The following is an 18,105-nucleotide window of genomic DNA, read 5'->3' on the forward strand; positions in this document are numbered from 1 at the left end:
CGTAGAGACGCAGAGGAGAAATGTGTGGCTTCCCGAGATGATCTCTCACTGTTGATCACCTTTCTTGTCGCAGTTTCCCACTGATGCCTTTTACCGCATTAGTTTTTAAATAAATCAGAGTATTTAGCTCAATAAACCTGTCATAATTCAAGGATTTTCCTTTTTTAGGGTTCAAAGAAAAACCAGTACTATAACTCCGCAATAATCAACAGCGTAACTCATAGTTGGTTTGCTGATAAAAAAAAGCCAGTCTAAAGCCCAGCAAGATCAAATTATGTAAAAGTAAGTGGCGCAGAATTAACAGACAAGCCCAATCAAACGAAACTTGCGGGATCGGGCAATAGTAGGTTTTTTGAACTTTTTCACAATTAAGAATCAGCACCATTTCATCGCTTTGTATCTCTCAAAAATAACTGTCATAATAAGCGCTGACTCAGTGCTAATTTACTGCTAAAATATGCTATACTGGTAATAGAAAATAACAAAACCATTAAATATGATTGCCTTTTTTGAGCAGTTACCGAGCTTATTTCTTTGAGCGATCAACTCGAGATAGTTATAGAGCTGGGCGTAATAGTTGTCAGCTAACCTGAATATAATTGATTTCTTTTAAGTTAATCGCGTAATCTGTGAGTTTGAGGAAATATTCCCCGGGTGACATCTTCTTGTTTTCATACCCGTACCACTTATATTTCATTGCCTGGTCAGTACAGCACTCTTCTTCCACGCTACCAATGCCCACCCCTGGAACAATCAAGACAATGATTAATCATTACTATTTTTTTATTGCTGGGGCTGAGGTGGTCCTTATTTGTGAGCTGTTTTGTATCGACTGCTTAAGGGTTCTATTAATCTATCTTTCGATTTCGTAAAACAAGTTATGGAGGCTGTCGCTCTTTCTTATCTTGATCGGTATGGTCAAAATATGAACTCATCGCGGTTACTTGTGATTAAGAATGAAAACTTATTTTACAGAAATTACAAAAAACGTTGTTGTTCTGAAAAAGTCTATTCAAGCAATATTGTCGCTTGCCCGATTAAGTATATCAGACAATAATAGATATTAGAAAACAAAATTGATTATATTGCCATGATAATCGATAGTTTTGAAAAAGTAAAATCATTTTTTTTCTTCTATAATAGATTATAATCCAGTATTTTTGGCACTGAAAATGATAACGTTTGTCATCTCAATTCATTAAAATTGGTTAAATTGAAATAAATTTTTAAAATTATTTTCAATCTATTTTTTTTTCATAATCAAAATAGTCTGTTTTTTTTTGCAAAAGCGTGCCTATTGCTCGTCAATGGAATGCAAATATTGCAACAGTTTTGCAAGAAAAAAAGAGTAACGCCCTTTCTTTCTGGATGTCTACCAAAATCACGGGGGTAGAAATTAGGTCGAGTTGAAGCAAATTATGGCTAAACTAACGGAACACTGCTTTATTTAAATTGGAATTTAATTGGAGTCACTTCGCCTCATTAAAACTTGAACTGGATTCAATTACTACTCCATGGAAAAAAGAGAGTACACCTTAGTTGAGACCAGTTTTGACCCTCGGGTTACTCTAAGACAGTAACTGGAGAAGGTTATCATAATACGACAAAAAAAGTATCAAATTCAAAATGATCACCATTTTCTCTCAGGTTGAACATATTATTTTGTCGCCAAAATCGTCGGATGATGTTGCCGAACTCTACTGTTTTCCTTTCTCTCTCCCTGTTGTTCATTCTGGAGTTAACTGAGTTTTCTCGTTCATCAAACACAGTTTTGTATGCGTATAAGCAGTAGTAATTGCTAGATTTAACAAACAAAGTTTCTTTATTTATCAGGTTTCATGACCAGCTAGTTTTGTGAGTTTTTAGCTGTTTTCTAATCTTTTTTGAAGCAATTTCTTAACTATTGTTTGTGATTTTGTTTTGAGGAAGTCAAAAGATAGTAAAACTAGAATGAAGCATCATGTTGAAAAAAAACTATTATCAAGTCATCCTATGTAAGATAAAACTAATTTTTTGAAGTTTTAATGTTTTGCAAAGAAAAAAACAATATACCTTTTTTGTGAGCATTGTCTGGACTTCGAGTGGTGGCTTGGCAAATACGTCTGGATAAGCTGCACTGGAAGAACAAAAATCTGAGAGCCCCAGTTTGTTGGGATTTTGTTCCTGTCTTCCCTCCATGATAACACCTCAGTATTTGCAAAACTTGATAGCAAGTTATATTGCAGTGAGACTAAAGGTGAACCAAGGTAAATTTCAAAAGCTTTAGATACAATTGGATATAAATTGACTAAGATTATTCTGTTAAAAATTATAGTTTTATATCTTTAGATACTTTGATCTTTGATTGCATTTTTTTATCGGTCGCACTTCGTTTTGTACGTAATAAATAATGCGTCTTCTAGTTTTCACAAATACTTTTTTATAATGGTTGGTATTATTAATACACATTTTAAAAACAAAATTTTAGTCTTGATTTTTTGTGCTGTTGCATTAAAAAGACAAATAGGCTAAAATGAAGCTCCACAACTTTTTAGCGTAAAAAGCGAATACTTTTTTTAAAAAAAATTGAAAGGAAAAACATTGAACTCTTGCAATTTGCATACAAATCAAATAGACAGCTTGTCTATCAGATCAGATCTTCGATTTTTCCGACTGCCCATTAGCGGGCTTTGAACTGTTATTTCGTTTAAATTTGTCGAAAAAATTCAATTTTGCTGAGCTAAATTTGATAAAAATGTGCTTTAAAAATGGATCGCAATGGGATGAAACCTGACAGGAAGTCCACCTAGATTCATTTTTTAGCGGTTTTAATAGCGGGATTTCTCGCATGAAAGAAAAGCATGTTGTGTTCACCTAGAATAATTAGATTCAAGATTCAGATAGTGAATACATTAATCTCAAAATTTGCAGATTGATCAATTTACAACAATTTACTTCCAGGAAAAAAACATCACGGTCAAATTACCTTTATTCATTTGAAACTATATGTATTTATTTCTATTGGGGTAAAAAACATTTATTAAAACGAAGCAATCATGTACCTTATTGTTTCCCTTTTTTATTTAAGGTTACGAAACGATCATCACTTGAGTGAAAAAAAGTAGAGAACTTTTGTTCCCGGGTGTTCTTTCTCCTGAGAAACATTGGTTTTCTGTTTAACAACATTTGACAGATTTTATAAAACAATCTGACACATATTGAAGCACTGAGGTAAAACAATTGGGTTATCCAAAACGTTTAGGAAAGTTAAAGCTGATTAGGATATTCAAAAACTTTGGATTTGAAAACTGCCAGTTTGATCATCTTAATATTTTAAATTGAACTAATTTTCAAAATCACGATTAGCGTGTATCGTAAGCGGTGACTCAGTCCAGCTCAAAACGTTTTGCCAAAAAAATTAGGCAATCTTTTTGATTCAAACTATTAGGATAAAAAAAGGTCGTTCACTTTTTAAAATTGCGCTAGGGGATTATCCAAAAAAATTGTATGTGCTTATGTTGTTTCCCCCTTCTTGTAATCTTTTACCTGTGAAATTTTGTTGAACCTCTCTGGTTATTATCAAAATCGGCGTGAAACCTTACTGAGCTAGAAGTTAATTTCTCTTAATGCATCACCATAAAAAGCCTCAATTTACTTCACAAAAATGATGCTAAGATCAGGCGAGGCAGGGGTAACAGTCAATAATTCTTTGACTAATTTCTTGCCAAAAGAAAAGATACACCTTTTAAGAGCTTCAGCTGCATTCAAGCCTTCAGGCCTTCGCTGTGATTCAAGCTACCTTATTGCCGATGCTTCATCATGTTTTGTGTAGATTTAGTTCAAAATTATTTTAGGTCAAATTTTTCAACACTCGAATTGTTTTTACCACAGATTGGATTGACCGAAGTACATTTTTAACAAACAAATTTGATATCCACATCCTAGTCTTGTCTTTCACCAGGAATTTTGTTTGCAAACTGGAACTCAACGGCACATTAGGGGATTCTTATGATAAAAAATTCGAATGCCTGAGAGTTTCAAACAGTCAAGGTTTTTCTAGGTTTATAAGACTTTTTTCTAGGTTGTTTAACTTCTTGAGCTAGTTTTTAAAAAACGATTTTTGATTATTTACAATCGGGCAGGATAATTTTCTCCAACTTGCTGAACAATTGCTTTGAAAAAAAAGTTAATTACCAGTTAAAAGAAGATAAAACAGACAACAGCCCATATTAATCAGTGTATAACGATGTCGTTACTCTTTGGAGTCGGGTAAATTTTATTTCTGCTGACACATTATAAAAAAATCTAATATAAATTTGAATCGTAACTGAATCTTTACAATGAGCAAACTTTGTTCAAAAAAATTGTTGAAAATTGTCAATCTGGGATTGAAAATGAGAACTCTCGGAAACCAGATCAACAATTTTAGCATTTTTTCCCCGAAAAAGTGACTTCTGTTGTTAGTGCTAAGTAGCACCGCAAAAAAAATCAAAAAATTACATTTTAAATAACCAACAAGAGCTTGTGATGGCTGACAGTGTAATTAGACCCTACTTATTAATTACATGTCACTATTTTGCTGCCGAAAACTTAGCTAACGTACATTTTGCCTCGCTTAGATACCATCACTAATATTCTTTGTGTACCAAATTGTTTTTTCTTGGTGGTAGTTTTTTCTAATGTAATTTTTAGTTGAAGTTTATAAATAAAAGAAAACTGGTGAAATTAGCAAAAGAACAATTTCGCAGAAATATTTTACCCGTCTGCACTTCTCTCAATGTAGATATTCTTCAGCATCCAGTAATTTACTGACAAGGATAATTCTTTTGATCGATCTTTCTTTCTATGAATTTGACCAAAAGGTTTCTTGAAAGACAAATAACTCTAAAATGCTAAATAAATGTCAGAAGCTTACCAAAATTTAAGGACGCAGTTCACATCTAATCAATTCAGTTAGTTAATAACTTATGACCTAGCAAAATTGTAAACTGTGTCAGTAAATTTTGATAGCCATCTGGATTTCTGACAATTATTTAGCATTTTGGGTTATTTGTCTTTCAAGAAACTTGTGATCAAATCCATCGAAAGAAAGATCGATTAAGAGAATTATGCTAGTCAATAAATTCCTGGATGCTGAAGAAAATTTACATTAAGAAAAGTGCAGACGGGTAAAATGTTATTGCCAATTTGTTCTGCTGTTTCTTTCACAAACTGCCTTCTTTTTGTAAAACTCAACAGAAAAACACCTGAGAAAAAAGTATCATCCGCAATCTACTTGTCTACACAAACTTACTGAAAAATTAATCCAAAAGCCCATAATTGAACGCGATTTAGGCAGAATCCACTTATATGTTACAAAGTAAACAGTTTGACTTCGTAAAGACCTCTATCAATTCAGTTAGTTTATTGACTTTTGACCTAGCAAAATTGCAGTGGTACATTACGAGGCGTGATTTTGAAATTTGTGAAATATAAGTGATTACCGCGTAAATCACCGCGTAAATCCCGTTCAATTATTGGTGTTTTAAAAACAGAGACCAAGAGTAATTCTGTAAACTGAGTAGGAAATGATTCAATTCGGATAAGTCCGATACAATTGAATTTTGAGTAAATTTGTGTAGACAAGCAAACTGAGGATGCCTTACTTTTTGTTTCCGAGTCGAAAGACTTAACTTTATCTTAAGGCTTTCAAAGACAATCATATTGCAAACGCTCGACCGGCTATAACTAGTCGAGACAGGATTCTGGGACAAACACAAAGAGCAAAACCAGCCTCGAGCGCGGTCGAAAATAAATTTAGCACGTTTAAAGTGTATTGAAGTAATCTCTCAAGGATGAATTTATCAAAATTGGGACGAGCGCAGTCAAAACATATCTCGAGCCGTCCGATCGTCCAATGGTAAAACAAAGTCAATAAAACCAGTTTTTTTCCCTTACCTTTTTTGCCGTTTTGACACTCCAGACTATCCAAAAGATGGAAAACATTGAGTTCAAAATTTAGCTTGACTCTACAAAGCATTTAAATTACCAAAAAATCCAGTTAAACCCATATTGAATAAATGGCAGAGAAGCATAAACTATAGAATTTATTCCGAGAGAGAAACATACCTCAATTCGGTCAAGATGATCGAAACATTTGTTGCCTGGGTCGAGAGCATTTGATTCATTTTTTGGTCAAAAAAATCAAAACAAATGGGAATTTGGTCGCGAAGATCAAAAGATAGAGAATTTTGCGCAAGATGAGTCAAACATACTAAACATTGGTCAAAATCAGTCGAAACATAAAGTGAGCACCTCGACCCGAAAAGTATTTTCGAGCTACAACTGCAATTAATCGCCATCTTTTACTAAATTATCGAATTCTAAAGTACCTCAGAAACTCTGTGTGTTCAGTTCAAGATTCTTAAAATTGCCATCAAAAAATATTTGATAAGTGTGAAAAGAAAACAAATTCAACCATACCCTTTATATACATCTGTGGGATCATCTCTGGTAAAAATGTAAAATTACTATCTTCTGATTCTTCTTGACTTCCATTTTGGGCTTTTGGTGACTTGTCAGAATTTAGTTATTTATTTTGTTTTTATCACTTCCTCTTTCTTTTTTTTAGAATAAACTTTTAAATTGGTTGATAGTAACTAACTGCTGCTATCAATTTCACTGTAAAGGAATTTTTTCTCCTTTTTTACAACTCAAGGTCATAATAAAATAAATGATTTTGCAATATGTCTAACGAATTTGAATTGCTTCAATTGGTACAAACAAAACGTTTAGAAGTCTCGCACATTTTGATCATTAGTTAAGATTGCTTGTGTGAGAGCAGCGTTTTGTAGATACCAAAACAAATTTGTTGGAAGTTTTACCCTTTTTTTTACCCTTATTCTCTGAAAGTGTAAGTCATAAAGTTATCATACATGGGAATATTGTGACTAGCGTTCTGTAACCAGGGGCGGATCTAGGATTTTCTCGAGGGGGGGGGGCGGATTTTCAAAAAAATTTCCAAAATTTTGACGACCTTTTTTTTTTAGGTCGACCAAATTGATTTTTCAAGCTCTCCCAAAGCACTGTTTTGCCCCTACTTTGACAAAATTGTCTGCGCCGCAGGCAAATTTTTGAAAAAACAGTCAAAAAAGCCGTTTTTGGGCAATTTTTGAAAAATTTTGACAAAAAAATCGCGTTTTTTTTTAGCGCGCTCCCCCTCAAAGTTAGTATATATTGGCGCCCAAGGCGCCTTTAGAAAAATTTTAAGGTCGGTCGGCCAAAAATGGATTTCTGAAAAAGTATCAAAGGGGGGACCCTTTGGGTCGGCAGGGGGTCGAATCCCTGAGGGGGGGGGGGCGTCCGCCCCCCCCCCCCAAATCCGCCCCTGTCTGTAACTGTTTGATTGTGTAGCCAAAACAGGATTGATAACTTTCAGTATGCAAAGAGGCTCAGACTCAGTATTTTACAGAGAAGATTCTAATATCGCTGTGATTAAGTTTCTGTAGAAACAACAGAACTATTTTTTAATGACAAAAAGAAAAAAGCGAAAAACAAGGCCATGCCTTTCAACCACTGAATTTTTTAAGATAGAAGTTCCCTAGCCTTATACCCAAAAATGAGAACTTAGAAAATTCATGCGATAATTCAAAGTAAGGACTAAAATGTTTCTTTTATTTGATCATTTGATTCTCGTTTTTGACAAATAAACTCAGAATGGAAAAATTTTATTTTAACAGTTCTCAAAAATGAGAAAACGCTAGCCATAGATTTTTGATGCAATTTTTCAAATGTATGAAATGTCGTAACCAAGGTTGTAACTAATGAGTTTTCTGGTGAACGAAGAACAGTGTGTGAAAAAAAAAACTGAAAGATCGAAACAACGTTTGCAAATTGTTCAGGCATCATTTTAAAAGAGACTTTTTAATGCTTTCATTTTGCGTATTTTATGACATTGATTTCTGCTTTTAAATACTGAAATTTATGGCAGTTCGTTATTCTTTGTTGACTTGTAATTTCCGATAATTTGGTTCAGCCTTGATTAAGGCTTACCTTTATTTTTTAGAACAACAAAGCAATTTAGAGTTGTCGGATGAGTTGTCGGAAGATGTTAAGATGAGTTGTCGGAAATCAGCGAGAGTGCTGAGGAAAGTGGTTTAACTCGAATCTCTCCACAACTAACAATAGACGACAAGGATCGTACGCGTCACTTGGTCGAATCTGTCGACCACAATCAGACTGACTATGTTGTAGTTTCCAATCAAGAGCCGCACATTCGTTCGACAGCTCCTGAGAAAACTTATCCTGCATCTACAAAATACATGGTCTCATCAAGTTTTATAGGAGTGAATAACGCCCAGGCAGCTTCTAATGATCCAGGATTGTATTTGAGCGACCAAATTCTCGGACAACGAAATTATTTGTCAAATTTGGTCCACTCGCAGATTTCCGTTAACAATCCAGTAGGGTTACAGCAGGTCATTCAACCTGTTTCTAATAATTTGCCTCAGCAAACTTTTTTGTCCACTCATCCAGTGCTAGGTAATCCAAACACAGGGTCAGTAGTCCCTGTAACTTCTGAAAACTATTTTGCTCCGACAACATCTGCAGACGTTCCTTCTGGTGTAGCACAATTCATTCCTGCATCAATAGCAATTAATCAGGTTTCTTTCAGTCATCACACTACAGGATCAATAGTAGCTGGCTACCAAGCTCCTGTAATCCCATCACAACATCATATGGGTGTTCCTGTAAGTAGTTATAACTTTTCAAGTGACCACTATAATCCTTATATTAATTTGTGGAGACCAGCTATTGTTGCCTCTTTTATTTCAGCTCAACAACACTACGTTCCTTCGACAACTGTTTTTTTCCGCAGTAACTCCGATTGTTCCTCCGAATAATTTTGTTCGTTCCTGATTATCACGGTAATTCTTCGAGTTACCCCGCGCAACCTCCCGGTAATTCACCTGGTGCAGACGTCGAGCGTCCACTTTAGACATGAGAGCTGATTAATACACTCATGCACAGACGAAAAGGTCATCTCCCTGAGTGGAAGCTGACCCAGTTCGATGGCAACCCAATTAGTTGGCATGAGTGGTTTGGGCAGTTCATATCGACGGTCGATTCAGCCATACTCAGTGACGATGAAAAATTTATCTATCTGAAAACGCTCGTAGTGGGTAAAGCATTATCCGCAATCGCTGAGTATAGCTATAGCGGAGTACTTATATAAAGACGCATTAGCAACTCTTCAAAGAAAATTCGGGCAGCCGCATGCTGTAGTAGGGGCTCATCTAGATAAATTGAGTAATTTTCCGCCGCTGAAAATACACAACTAGGAAAATGTAATTGAATTTTCCTCTACAATTTCTGGACTCGTTGCCGTATTCAAGTCTCTATCTTTTAACGATGACCTGAAATGTGTTAATTTATTGAATCAAGCTGCGAGTAAGCTTCCCCCAAACCTTAAAGAGTCATGGTCAATGCAAACCGTAAGACGCCAATGACATCGACCAACTCTACTAGATTTCAACGAATGGCTTAAAGAAAAAGCGGAGGGTCATGAGAGGCTGAAAACAATTAGTTCTAAGGGTAAGTCTGAAGAACCAGTGAAGCAAAAAGAAGGTACGAAAGTGTTTGCTAGTAACGCAAAGGTAAGTGATAAGACTTAGGAAAAACCAAAAATCCCTCAAAGTTCTGTATGTAAAGGTCAACACGCTCTTTGGAATTGCGCCATGTTCGAAGAGAAAAAAGCTACGCAATGGGCGAAACATGTAGCCGAACAAAAACTTTAATTTGCGTGTTTACAGAGCAATCACAGTTTTCGTAATTGTAGCAAGGCCAGAAAGTGCCCCAAGCCATATTGTTAAGGCACGCACAACGTGCTCTTACATGGAGCTGAAAAAAATTTTCCTCCTAAGGGTACTAAAAGTTCCCCGGCGTCAGATAACGCAAACACTAAATATGTATCGACTAACGCTGCCGTCGGCGATATTCATAGCCAGGAGTCCAATAAAATCCTCCTGCTAGTTGCATCACTCGCTGTCTCTTCGGATGCGACGGTTACTAGTGCCCTAGCTCTTTGCGATAGTGCTTCCACGCACTCATGGGTATCCGCCGATCTCGGAAAACATCTCCATTTGATTGGAACTCCCGTTAACCTCACCATAAAGGAAAACGAGCTTGTTGAAAACTCACCAAGTAAATTTTCAAGTTTCCTCCCAAACTAATAATAGTGATTTTTCGTTTTCTTTTCGAGCTTATTTTAAGGATCATATTCGCATTGGATCGGATAGCATAAGCATTCCCGATTTACAGGAAACACCCGCAGTTGGCTCCGATAAAACCTGTACGTTATAAGTATGAGGAAGTCGAAACAACTATTGGACATGATTTCTACCATGCCATAAGACACGTTGAGTATGTTCTGGGGGAGGACTCTATTTCACCGTGCGCCGTACGCCTTCCGATAGGTTGGGTTTTAAGGGGTCCGTTACCGCCGTCCTTTAAGTCGAACTCAACTTGCTTTTAGTGTTTGGTCTTAGACATGTCTCTTGCGGACCAAATTAAAACTTGGTATGAGTTGCAGTCGTATGGAGCCTTCAAGCAAGTAGATGCCCGTTCCGCCACCGACAAACGCACTTTGTCCGTTTTGAAGAATGACACCTTTCACGATGGTGAGATGTACAATGTGCCAATGCTTTGAACGATAACGAAAGTGCTTTAGCGAATAACTATTTTTCCTCAATTAAAGTCTTTGGAAGAGAGGCTAGATAAGGATCGGTCGCTCCGTGAGAAGTAGGCCGAAATAATTAGAGAAGATTTAAAAAAAGGATATTTCATAACCGTTAAGGCACACGATCCCAAATCACGAGCCGATCGTGAGTGGTATCTCCCGCATCACCCGGTGTTGAACCCGAACAAACGTGGTAAGGTGCGCCGAGTCCTCAATGGTGCATCGAAATGTCATGGTGCTTCCTTGAACAAATCTCTGTTGGTTGGCCCGGATCTCCTTCAAAACCTCATTTTTGTACTTTTAAGATTCCGTCAGCATAACTACGCTGTTTTAGCTGACATTGAAGGGATATTTTTACAGGTTAGAGTCCGTGAAGAAGATCAACCTTCTTTTCGTTTTTTGTGGCGGGAGGACCCCACATCAAGTGTGGTAGTTCGCCAATATACGCGTAACATTTTTGGTGCACGTTACTCGCCGACTTGTGCGAATTTTGCTTTGCAGAAGACTGCATCGGATAATCAAGCCGAGTTCACCGAAGGTGCTTCAACTGTTGTCCAGAAGTTTTATATTGATGATTATCTGGATTCTTTTCAAAACAGGGATGACGCCTTGAGATTAGGTAGGGATTTAGTCTCGTTGCTTAAACTAGGTGATTTTCATCTGACAAAGTTTGTCAGCAACGTTCCCGATGTAACAGCCGCCCTTGATCCAGACAACCATGAGTCCAATTCCTCTGTTAAAGATATTTGTTCGAGTCCAGACCAGTTGTCGCATGTTCTCGGTCTCAAGTGGGATCACGTAAAAGATACCTTAGTCGTTAGTAAAAGGGTTGACCGTCCACTAAACAAAGCAATCACCCAGCTTACCGTGTTGAGTTTTGTTTTCTCTGTTTTTGATCCAATTGGTTTAGTGGCTCCGTATACCGTGAAGGATCGCCTTCTATTAAAAGATATCTGGCGAATCAGTGGTCAAAAATGGGATGACGATCTCCCACATGAAACCAAAAAGCAGTTTCTTGAGTGGCACTCAGGTCTTCGTTTGTTAGGTTCTCTGACAATTCCTCGTAGCTAATTCACTGAACGTTTCGGTCCAATAGAACTTCACATGTTCGGTGATAGTTCGCAGGATGTTTTCTGTGCCGTCGCTTTCCTTCGTGCGCGACTTGCTAGCTCGCATCAGACCGAATTGGCCTTTGTGTTTGGCAAAGCCCACGTTGCGCCTATGAAAGCGCTTTCTATTCCAAAGTTAGAGATTCAAGAGGCGGCTTTTCTTGCAACCCGCTTTAAAAAAAGAAGTTTTGAAAGGTCTTACTTTAAAAAAGACGGATATTTTCATGTGGACAGATAGTACCACTGTTCTCCAGTGGCTTACCACCTATAATAAACTACACGTTTTTGCTGTTAAATGCACTGGTGAAATTCTGGAGTCTACCACCACTGATCAGTGGCATCACATACTTAGCGTTGATAACCCAGCTGTTACCGGTACACGAGGGATTTTTTCGGAAGCCCTCAAGGAAAGCAGCTGGGTTAATGGATCTAGTATACTGAGAACGACTGATTGGCCGTTAAAGCCCGATACAAGGGTAATTGATAAAATAAGACTCAAAAGACCATCATGTGATATTGACATTTGTCTGGAAAACTCGTCAAGTTTCGTCATCGATGTTTTGACAGAAAAAAACCTTCTCTTCGGAAAATGGGAGAGATTCAATTCAATTGTAAAATACAAACGCACAGTAGCATTTTTGTAAAGTTGGCTGCCATCCCATAAACATTTCCGGACGAGTATATTAGAAATTACAGACCCGTGTGAAATAGATATTGCTGAACAGAAGCTCGTTTACCTGTCCCAGGGTGAGACATTCCCTAGTGAGCCAAAACTACTAAGATCCGGTAAAGTTATAACAAGGAATAGTCGGATCGCCATGAATTTGCCGTTCATTGGACCAGCTGGCATACTTCGCTCGACTGGGCGCATCAGCCGCTTGGTTAATTCCAATTTCGATAGCAAGCATCCGATTTTGCTTGATCTACGTCACGCGATTGTTCGGTTATTGGTTAGACACTTGCATTTAAGGAACTTCCATCAAGGCTTGGATTACATGCGTGCGGTGGTTAATTTGAAATACGTTGTGTTAAATTTGCGATGGTTGCTGCGAAACAGTGAAAATACTTGCGTTGCCTGCCGAAAGCGCAAAGCGCAAACCGTAAATCATATTATGGCTGATCTGCTCATTGAAAGGCTTGGTTACAAGCAACCTCCTTTCCCTAACACAGGTGTCGACTACTTTGGGCCGTTCCAATCCGGAGAAGTATGGAAAAGAGGTGGGTTTTTTTGTTCACCTGTCTCACCGCTAGAGCGGTGCACATTGAAGTGGTCCCCTCGCTCGACATAGCTCTTGTGTGATGGGTGTGGAGAGGTTTATTGCACGTCGCGGTACTCCGACTACCATCATGTCCGACAACGGCACGAACTTTGTCGGCGCTCAGAAAGAGCTCTTAGCTTGCGTTGAGAGTTGGAACAAGCTCGCATCCGCTGTTTTTGTTCAGAAAGGGATCAAGTGGAAATTCAATCCACCCAGCGCACCGCACCATGGTGGCTCCTAGGAGCGATTAGTTCGGAGTGTCAAGCGCGTTTTGTATGACATCCTAGGCAGCAGAAGAGTAACTGAGGAGGTGCTAAGGAGGTTGAGCAATCACTTAACGCTAGACCGATAACAGCCGTTAGTACCAATCCGCTAGATCTAGAGGCGTTGACCCCGAATCATTTTATCCTTGGTAAACACGCAGCGAGTTTTCGGTCGCTAAGTTTCGAAGAAAACTTCGACCATAAGAAGCGGTTTGCCAGTGCGCAATCATACGCTAACGCAATATGGACACGGTGGATGCGGGAATACGTTCCTTCCCTCAATAGGAGTGGCACAACCAGTCAGACGTTAAGTTGAAAGCCGGCGACTTGGTTTGGGTAACAGAGCCTGACACTCCACGTGGACATTATCCACTCGCACGTGTCCTATGACTGCACTATGACAAGGACGGATGCGCGAGATCCGCCGACATAAAGACAGTTACGAGGGAACTGACCCGCCCGACCGTAAAGCTCGCTCCCGTTCTTCCTTGTTTAGGGGTGGAGAATGTTGCAGCGCAAATGCATGAGAGTATAAAAGTGAATCAAAATGCAAATGCATATAGGGACAGTAGCCGAGCAAATACAGGGTGCGTCCCGGCGGGTTAGGCGCCGGTTCGAATCGCGCCTAGGTCATTTCCTTTCTAGAACTCAAATATGCCCCGAACTTGATGGGACGCTCTGTAACACGGTTCGAACACCCCTTTAAACCTATTTTACCAGTCTTTTCGCTCTAATTTGGTTTAACCTTGATTAAGGCTGTCCTTTAAAAAGAGCAATTTGTCTCAAGGAAAAATACTGGCCATTTTTGCAGCTTGCTTTGAATTATGCAGATCATTATGGCCGAAGTTACCGGTGTTACCGATGATACAGTTTGCTAGAAATTATCGTTATGTTTTTAAATTTCCGGAGGTATTTTGCCGAGAAAATGCTCTTTAATTCATTTTTTTAAAAACCGATTTTTTACGAATTGTGGAGATTGAAAAGCACAACATGTGCCATAGTATGAGAATTTGATGACATGCATTTTTGTCATCTCGGGAAGAATGATCATTTGCTCAAAGCAATTTAGTTTTGTGCTAACATGATTCTAGTACGCACCGATGATAGCATGAGAACGCGCCAAAAATTCAGTTAACCGAAACTATCAAATGTTATCAGTTAGATTGTTCGTTGACTTGATTGGCTGCATCTTTCATAAGCAAAAGCTTTGCCGCTCGCAAATAAAAACACATTCAACTGTCTTTCACTGCCGACTGTTTTGCCACCTAATTTTCAGTTTTGCTTAGTTGATAGACAAAAAACTGATAAAGTAGTGAAGTGCAAGAAATTCTAAAATTCCTTCTAGAATGAGATTATGATTAAAATTCTGTCAAGTGTGATTAAAAATTTTTCCATGCTTTATCCAAATACATTTATTATACATCTATGTAAGCGCTTTAGTAAAGTTTCATGGTTAGTCATTCAAAATTGCTTATCTCAAAATAGTACAAATGGTGACCCTTTGGTTCGGTGCTGGGCGGGGGGGGGGTGGGTTAGAATCCCAGAGGGGATGGGGAGTGTGTCCGCCATCCCCCGCTCATGCCCCTTCTGTCCTAAAACCGCTACTGGCAGAGAATGAAGTGATTCCTCTCACTCGACCGAAAATGGCTTTCCGATTTAATTTCGAACATTATACGATGTTTGCCTGACTTTGCTGATACAAGAATGATATTGTGGGAAAAATAAGAAAATGTTCCTTGGCATTGGTGCTTTTTGGTGTTTGTTCTGCCAGTGGTGCCCGTTTAGCCAATCAAAATCAGCCAAAGTCAGCCATTGTATGCATCAGCATGTGATGTTTGTATGCTGTCAGAGGAAACGGTATAACATATCTTTTCTTCACATGATTGTAACTTTATTGCATGCATTTTTTTCAGTTGAAAAAATTTAAGCAAAAAACGGATGCAGAGTAAAAATTCAAGTCAGAAATTTTTTATAAAACTATCAACTTATTTGAAAGCGAGCGCTTCATTTCGAGTGTAGATTTCTTATTTTCCCTTAATTTCACTGGATAATGAGAAAAAATGTCAGGCTGGCTTAAAATTATTTTAAACTTGGGCTCGAGCAGTGAGTTTCCATGGATAATAATCAATTATAATCCGCACCGGAATTTTATTAAAAAGTGTTATTAGATACTGTATTTTTATTTATTTTGATAGTCAGTATTTTGATCGGTTGCTTATTACTTGATTTATAATGCTGTTATTTTTCGAAGAGGTGAAATTCATTTTCAATCAGTTTTAGATATCAATCGTTTTTTTCCAAAAAATAGTCAAAAATGTATTAAAAATTTTCAATCAGTTCAAAACTTGTGCTCTGTTTTTGCAAAACATACGCTAAAAACTTTCAAGTGAAGATTAGTTTGATCAAAAATTTTGTTATGAATATTTTAATAAATGATATTAGGAATATATGAATATATTCAAAAAAGGGCCATCTTAAATTATTACCTTAATACATCATATATTACAATACGCAACCAAACAAATAATTATTCAAGCTGTTTTTTCGATATAAAAAGTTTCATTATAATTTATGTCATTCAAAGTCAATTACACAGGATTATACTGAGTAATTTTTCCAATTTTTCTTCGGCAAAAGCTGCAATTTTTTCCACAGCCTAATTGAATTCCAAGATTTCCCATTTTTCTAGACAATTTCGAAATTGATATCTCTCATAAAGTAACTATAGGACGCATATTCCGAAAAAAGTGTTTAATTAGTTAAGAATTATTTGCTATCTGTGATCTATTTAGTTTTTGTAGCTTTTAAACTTTAAATTTTTACATATGGTTGTTGAATAGCTTCAATGAGGTAATTTAAAATGCATAACTTCCAATCAACTATTTTCATAAAAACACAATTAAAGACCTAACACCCTGAGTATTTCAATTAAAAAGCCTTGGGCAAAGTCAGACCACTGATAATTCCATATATGCCATAAAGTCAGCCTGCACAAAGTGCATGTAAATTGAACAGCAAAGCTTGAGATTTAGATTCCGATACAAAATGCACTTATTCAGTTAAAACTGAGCCAAAAACTATCGAATATAAGTTTTTCGACCAAAGACAAGACTGTGAAGGATATTGACTAGGACTATGAGTAGAAAAGTACCGAACACTGGAAATTATGCCTAGAAAAGAAAAATTGAGTTATCTCTGAGTAATTATGACTCTTTACACCTAACACCCTGAGTATTTCATTTAAAAAGCCTTGGGCAAAGTCAGACCACTGATAATTCCATATATGCCATAAAGTCAGCCTGCACAAAGTGCATGTAAATTGAACAGCATAGCTTGAGATTTTGATTCCGACGCAAAATGCACTTATTCATATAAAACTGAGCCAAAAACTGTCGAATATAAGTTTTTCGACCAAAGACAAGAGCGTGAAGGTTATTGACTATGACTATGAGTAGAAAAGTACCGAACACTGGAAATTATGCCTAGAAAAGAAAAATTGAGTTATCTCTGAGTAATTATGACTCTTTAAAGTCATGTCACATCATTTATTAGCTCAGTTGTTTTGATATATGACCACAGCATTGAAAATCAAAACTCCTCAGCCTCATAAATTGTACAAAACAGAGTGCTTTTTTAGTCTTTGTTCTAAAATTATTCAAGGAAAGACTCATCAAGCTGAAGTGAAATTTTTTGTTTTGGCATTTTCTGCATTTTACGAGCATACGCAAACTACCTTCTTTTCTTTTTGATTAAACATTTTCTTAAAATACCCTAAAACTAAAAATTGATTATGAAAAGAAAGAAAATTTTTGTTTCCTAAAATTGACATGAAAAATGTCTGAGAAAAAAGTTGATTGTACATTCAGTTTATCAACCAAAAAAATTCCTAGAAAAATTGCAAGAAAGTCCAACAACAGAAGAAATCTTACAACGAGATTTTGATTTAGTGTACACAGCGATGAATGCAAGAAAAAAATTAGGAAAACAAAGCACTAATTGATTTGAACTCTCCCAGAAAAAGGTTGAGCCAATCAGACAACTTTATTTAAGATGGAAGAAACACAAATGTATCAGTCGTTGAATTTGTTTGTGCTTGTAAGGTAAAAACTCTCATTTTGTGGATATTTTCACTGGAATTTTTTGAAAGCAAACCAAAGTCCATTAAACTTTGTCTTCAACGAAAAACTCAAGCAAAATAAAAAAACAAGTTAGACTTTTCTTTGCCAATATCTGAAAAAAAACATAAGACGTAATAATTGGTTTTTTAGAGGTAAAAGCAGCTTGAATTTCTTTCATCAATTTGACAAAAGCAAATGTTTTGTTCAAATTGAAATTAAAAGAGCTTTTACAACCAAAAATTATGTTTAAAAAGTTTGGTCTAGCCTTTAAACTGTTTCGAAGACTTCGAGCTCTTTCAAAATATCTGCCAAACCACTGAAGTCAATTTTTATTAGTGGAACATCAAATTTTCACATCAACAGTAAATCACTTTCTATGAAAAATCTATTGATCAATACTTATGGATTCGTTCACTATCAAAGTGTTTTTGATGCTTTTTTAAATTGTTATCTGAATAATAGTACTTTTTCTTAAAAATTTTTTCTACTGGAACAAATACCTAATAAAGGTGAATGGGAGATTGCTATTTGAGAACTATCGTAGCTTTCATAGTAACAAAAGGTTACTGATGGAAAATTGCCGCTCCGAAAGATAAAGTTCCGAGGATCGGAGAAACATTAAGCCGAAGCATGTTGAACACAATTGTATACAAGTAATGT

At 36.8% G+C, this 18,105-nt stretch overlaps 1 long non-coding RNA gene across 1 annotated transcript; it reads right to left on the bottom strand.

The window, feature by feature from the left end:
- Nucleotides 1-594: 594 nt before the first annotated feature.
- LOC134853348 (uncharacterized) lies at nucleotides 595-4,843 on the bottom strand. Its single transcript, XR_010164350.1, has 5 exons — nucleotides 4,739-4,843; nucleotides 4,174-4,236; nucleotides 2,053-2,230; nucleotides 1,635-1,798; nucleotides 595-744 (listed from the first exon to the last, which is right to left on the bottom strand). It is a non-coding gene; the product is annotated as an uncharacterized LOC134853348 (long non-coding RNA).
- Nucleotides 4,844-18,105: the final 13,262 nt, after the last annotated feature.

This window comes from Symsagittifera roscoffensis, chromosome 8 (assembly GCF_963678635.1).
Source record: "Symsagittifera roscoffensis chromosome 8, txSymRosc1.1, whole genome shotgun sequence".
In the NCBI taxonomy this organism is placed as follows: Eukaryota; Metazoa; Xenacoelomorpha; order Acoela; family Convolutidae; genus Symsagittifera; species Symsagittifera roscoffensis.